Raw genomic sequence first — 5,892 nt, 5'->3', positions numbered from 1 at the left:
TCCTCCGGAGCCGACTAGCCCACTCTGTTCCTTTTCTTCAGTTGTTTTTGGACTAAGACAAATTGAATCTTTATTAAAAGCATTTTTGTTTCTTCCACTCCCTTAGTCGTGTTTTGTTTCTCTGAATGCTGGGTTTAACCATAGCCTAACATAACATATACATTTCTTATACATGTAAAGTAAACAATACGTTCTAATATGATGACAGGAATAAGTATATTTCAAGCCAGAATCCAACAGGTAGAAAAGTGAATGTTTCTCTGTCTCTCAACTTCATAATTGCATTGAGTCATGTTTGTAACTTGCCCTATGTTTGACAGCCATATTTCAGGATAGTCAGACGGGGCATCTCCAGAAGAAGACTGACGGGCTTCACCTGTGTGAAACAGAGGAAACACTTCCTCTACCGTTTGACAGGTAAGGCCCACCAACAATACGACCTCAAACACATTATTAATCAAGCAGTAAAACTGATTTGTGAAAGAAAATGCATTAGTCATACACACATCAGACCATGTTTATGATCAAATGTAGGCATGGCCTATGTTATTAATTGATCTAATGCAAAACATTTCATTAAACTGAGAAATTACCTGACCATAAACAACAGACTACCTTGTGAGCCACAACTCTGCATGCCTTGTGTAATGTTATAACTGCATGACAACAAATGCTTTAGAAATGAGTTGATTGCGTTGTACTCTCTTTGTTTGTGCCACTATAGTAGCTCTGTAACTTATGGTCATGTAATATATCTGAATATATTCAAGAGGAGGCATCAGATTCTGAGAAAAATAGTTGAGGACAAGGCAACCTTGACAGCCGCCATTGTTGAACTTCATGAGCAGCAGGCAGAGTTTAGGCGCCCCACAGTGGATGACCTGCTCAGTACTGACAACTGTGTGTGGCCTTGGGAGAGACTTGGCACCAGTAAGTATATGATTGCAGAAGGTACAGTATCTATTGTGATTACTTTTTTTACCTTCAGCGTAGGCTGCAATCATTGCAGTTGTTCTGTTATATACCTCTGCGTTTACATCTCACAGGCAACGGCCATTTTGCCATCTTGGACAAACTGATGTTGGTGAACAGACTGCAGGAGGAAGAGAGGATACTGGGGCAGGAGATGAAGAGGCACTGGGGCAGGAGATGAAGAGGCACTGGGGGAGCCTACAAAGAGCAGCGGGAACTCTGGAGGAACTGTCCCGACAGCTGCAAGATCAGAGTTAGTTGAGGTTTATACTATTTTTGGACTTAACGTTTTGTCTTGCTTTACAAATATCCTCCACACTATTTTGTGTAGTGGAATTGTAAATAATTTACTGCTTTACATGTGACTTTTAGGCAATGCAGTGGAGTTGTCAAAGGGAGGGAGGATTGGCCATATCTGACTACTGAAGAGAAGATTGAGTGTACCGACACAAGACCAAGACAACACCAGGAACGCCTACCACAAGCTGATTCTGGGAGAAGGGGCTATTTTTGATGACTCTGATGTAGACGAGAACTCAGATGAAGATAGATGTCCTATTTCTGAGAGCTCAGATGACGAATGCTATTCATTATGAAATCATACACCACCCCTGCCTCTTTCTCTCGGTCTCGCTCTCTCCCGCAGAAGAGGGAGAAGGCCGCCACCACCTCCCTCGGGAGCAGCCTGGTCTCCCGACGTTGACCCCTGACCCCACGCCTTCTGAACCCATCCAGGGAAATGTAATTTGCCTGATGACATGCTAGTGGAGAAGGAATGTCTAATTTCAACGCATTTGTTGCCATGTTTCCTCTCCTCACCTCCTCTCCTAGACTATGGCGACGTCATCACAGCTCAGACTGTTGGCTGAGGACCTCTTTACTGAGGACTGTGGCTGTTCTAAATGTTATTTTATTATTATATATTTTGGGGTATTTTTTATGCTGCTGGGATTGTGATTTTTGTGTAATTTGGAGTTGCAAAAGAGTCCTTGGTCTCAATGGGACTGCTAAAATAAATAAAGTAAAGGTCTTAATAAATAAATGCATTAAGCACTAACAGCTCTGTGTGTGTTTCAATCGATTACATAGTATGAATGAATTATGTTGATGTAATAAAAAGTGTTGGTTCAGCATTCTGTAAGACATTGCTGCCCCTTGCAACATAAGTACATCACCTTTCTAAAATGTCACTTGCCAAATCTAACAATAGCCTATCACTTCTTTCTATGTTATATTGAGTGGAACGTACTGTTGCCCAACCCATATATTTCAGCAGTGCATGGTACCCTACCCCATAATTTCAAATGATAGGACATAGGGTCTCTCTCCATGTGTCCTATTGAAGCTTACTGGCTGATGTAGGACAATAAGGAATGCCTATTTACAGCAGCATATGATTTGATAGTTGTTTTACCAAAATACTTAATGTCAATTAATATACTCATGGTATAAAAAAAGAAGAGAATTTTACAGTATACAGTTCACCAACTATAGCCTAAGATAGGCACCTGGCACAATTCTGATTGACATAGGTTATGAGCAGTGGATTGGTCTGAACTTCTTTAGTAGGCCAAGTGATATTTTTGTGAGTAATGAGTAAACAATCATCAAAAGTGATGGGAATGGCACTGCATCGCAGTGCTAGAGGTGTCACTACAGACCCGGGTTCGATCCCGGGCTGTATCACAACCGGCCGTGATCGGGAGTCCCATAGGGCGGCACACAATTGGCCCAGCGTTGTCCGGGTTAGGGGAGGGTTTGGCCGGGGGGGGGCTTTACTTGGCTCATCGCGCTCTAGCCACTCCTTGTGGCGGGCCGGGGCACCTGCAGGCTGACCTCGGTCGTCAGTTGAACAATGTTTCCTCCGACACATTGGTGCGGCTGGCTTCCGGGTTAAGCGGGTGGGTGTTATGATGCGCGGTTTGGCGGGTCATGTTTCGGAGGACGCATGACTCAACCTTCGCCTCCCGAGCCTGTTGGGCAGTTGCAGCGATGAGACAAGATCGAAATTGGGGAGAAAAAGGGGGTAAAATACACCAACAACAACATAAATAACAAATAAGAAGTGTCAGATATTAATTTATAACCCAACCCTGATCTGTACTTCTCCACAACTCTGTCCTTGACCTGTTTGGAGAGCTCCTTGGTCTTCATAGTGTCGCTTGCTTGGCTACCCCTTGCTTAGTGGTGTTGCAGACTCTGGGGCCTTTCAGAACAGGTGTATATATACTGAGATCATGTGACACTTAGATTGCACACAGGTGGACTTTATTTAACTAATTATGTGACTTCTGAAGGTAATTGATTGCACCAGATCTTATTTAGGGGGCTTCATAGCACAGGGGGTGAATACATATGCATGCACCACTTTTCCGTTATTTATTTTTGAGAATATTTTTAAACAAGTTATTTTTTTTCATTTCACTTCACCAATTTTGACTATTTTGTGTATGTCCATTACATGAAATACAAATAAAAATCCATTTAAATTACAGGTTGTAATGCAACAAAATAGGAAAAACGCCAAGGGGGATGAATACTTTTGCAAGGCACTGTATGTCCCAATAGATAGTAATAGTTATAGAACTCTGGCATAGCAGCCTACTTACCAGCAGCATGGCTTCCATCTGAGGAATTCTTTCTGCCCATTTATGAACAGAATAAAAACTAAAAATAAATGCAATTGCTTGCTTTGTGGTTTTCTGTAATTTAAAACACCCTTTACTAAATTCACAAATTTACTAAATTGATGATGGAATTGACTATACTGACTGTACTTGAAAATAACTAGGTCAAATAGAGGTGACCTATATTTGGTCACATCCCTGTTGCCCCTGTAGACTTGGACATTAAACTTTCCTAGTCTAGTCCACTGATGTTGCCACGGACGCTGATTGATCTGGATCCTTTATTTTAGAGAGTTCCCCTACAGGCACAAATGGTGCCCCAAAGCACTCTGAGTGTACTGTGAATAACATTTCAATATACTGTCAACAATGTTTCACTGAGACAACTACTAAGGCTCAAAGGATTTTCTCATTTTTTCTCACTGATCATTTTAATGGTTGTGCAGAAAGGACATACCAGTCTTTTTTCTATTGGACACATACAGGCCAATAAATAAACTAGCTACACTATCACAGATCTAATTAACATGAAAAATACTATTGTTTCTTCTATTGTTATACATTATATGCAGAATAATAGATACAGAGTAATATATGTCAGGTAAAACACAGAATGACTGTGCAGAGTAATATATGCAGAGTAATATATGCAGAGTAATATATGCAGAATAATATATGCAGAGTAATAGTTTTTTCTTACGGTTGGTTCCGGAATACAACATAATTAAGTTGATTGATTATATGGTCAGTTCCAGTACTACGGAATCATGGGAGATCGAGTTTCACAGTATGTCACTCACAGCCCGCCACTTAAGTCATGAGTCTGAAATAAATAAATAATTAGCTAAAAAGTATTTCCATGTATTTACACGATTGACATTATTGATTGCGAGTAGATTTTTAAACAGCTAGCTAAAAGGCCTACACGCTCCTGGGAACCAACAAGCTAACGTTACGTCACATTATACAACAACAATGTTGGCCAGAGTGAATAAAGATCACTTCCAGTATACAAGATGATAAAGCACTTCACATAACTAATTAAAATAAAATAATACTTGTACTTATGGTACATAATTAATGAGAGACTGGGTTGTGTGCTGCAGCACCCTCAGCACCCCTACTTCCTGTGGCTATGGCTAAAGCGGATATTGATTAAGCACAATACAATGTACCTCATATGATTGGCCAATAGAGGGGGCCATGTAGACAATACAAGATCAGTCAGTGTTCTAACATGAAGCCAGTCCTCAAGTCTTCTTTTAGGACTTGTTTGGGGTTTGTAATCTTCAACATTTTCAGAGATATAACATGGCAACATGCATAAAAGATTAATCTGGTATTTTAAAATATTTTAGGAGTTATTTATTCTCAATCACACTGGCACATTGATGACCATACACAGGAAGTAAAACTGTTACAGCCCCCTGTTGGTCGTCTGGAAAACCTGTTGTATAGAACATTTAGCAGAATATCTCATGATTTGGTACTCAGGACCTTAACATTTGTAATCTTTATTTAATGTAGATAAACATCGTCATCTTGTTACAGGTTTTTGTTTTTTCCATTTATGTTTTGAGGTTGGACTTTAGCCCGTATATCATGTTTGCGCGTAGGGTGCACCGATTGGTGTCACCTCGTTAGTCATTATGTGTTGGCCAAGTGCTCCAATTGTTTTGAGATGTGGAGGGTCCATCACCTTTAGTTGGCGCTCCCTATTTGATTTCTGGAAAAACATTCCTTTGTCTGATCTTCCCTGTTTTTATTTTGCTAAACGTTTTGGTTTGCTTCCTGTCTTTAAGTTTGGTGTGTTTTTTTTTTTTTTTTTGCCTCTTCTTGGGCAAATTTACTGGGTGCTCATGGTGGGCGTCTTTTAGGTCCCAGTTGTTGTTGCTAGTCAACTTTCAGTGGACACCCCCTATGAGTGTCTTTCAGAACCCCTCCTAAAACCCCTCCTGTTTCATTTTGGTTGTTGTCAGTGACTCTTTGTTAGTTCCCCCTTCTGTTTGAGCGACATTATTTGGTTTTCTTGCTGGGGAACGTAACAATCTTGATATCATCAAAAACCTTTTATGTTACTGTATGCAAGGAACAAGTTCAGAACATTTAAAGGTGCTTTTCACAGACCCAAATTAAGCCTAGAACTGGACTAAGAATCACTTAAAATATCCCATTGACCCTGGTATTTAGTTCAGGAGTAGGTTCAATGTGGGTCAGGCAATCTGGCCGTTAAAGTAAAAATGGGCCTAATACATTGACAGAATATTTGGTAACAGTTTACATGAAAATAGTC

General features: G+C 40.3%; 1 long non-coding RNA gene across 1 annotated transcript; it reads left to right on the top strand.

Annotated features, from left to right (window-relative positions):
- Positions 1-770: 770 nt before the first annotated feature.
- Positions 771-2,026, top strand: LOC311130786. The gene is made up of 3 exons (XR_014613394.1): positions 771-930; positions 1,047-1,225; positions 1,345-2,026. It is a non-coding gene; the product is annotated as an uncharacterized lncRNA (long non-coding RNA).
- The last annotated feature ends 3,866 nt before the right edge of the window (positions 2,027-5,892 follow it).

The sequence above is a fragment of the Coregonus lavaretus genome, assembly GCF_964263955.1.
Source record: "Coregonus lavaretus genome assembly, chromosome: 6".
In the NCBI taxonomy this organism is placed as follows: domain Eukaryota; kingdom Metazoa; phylum Chordata; class Actinopteri; order Salmoniformes; family Salmonidae; genus Coregonus; species Coregonus lavaretus.
Note: the sequence above shows the minus strand (reverse complement) of the source record. Positions and strands in the feature narration are given on the sequence as shown.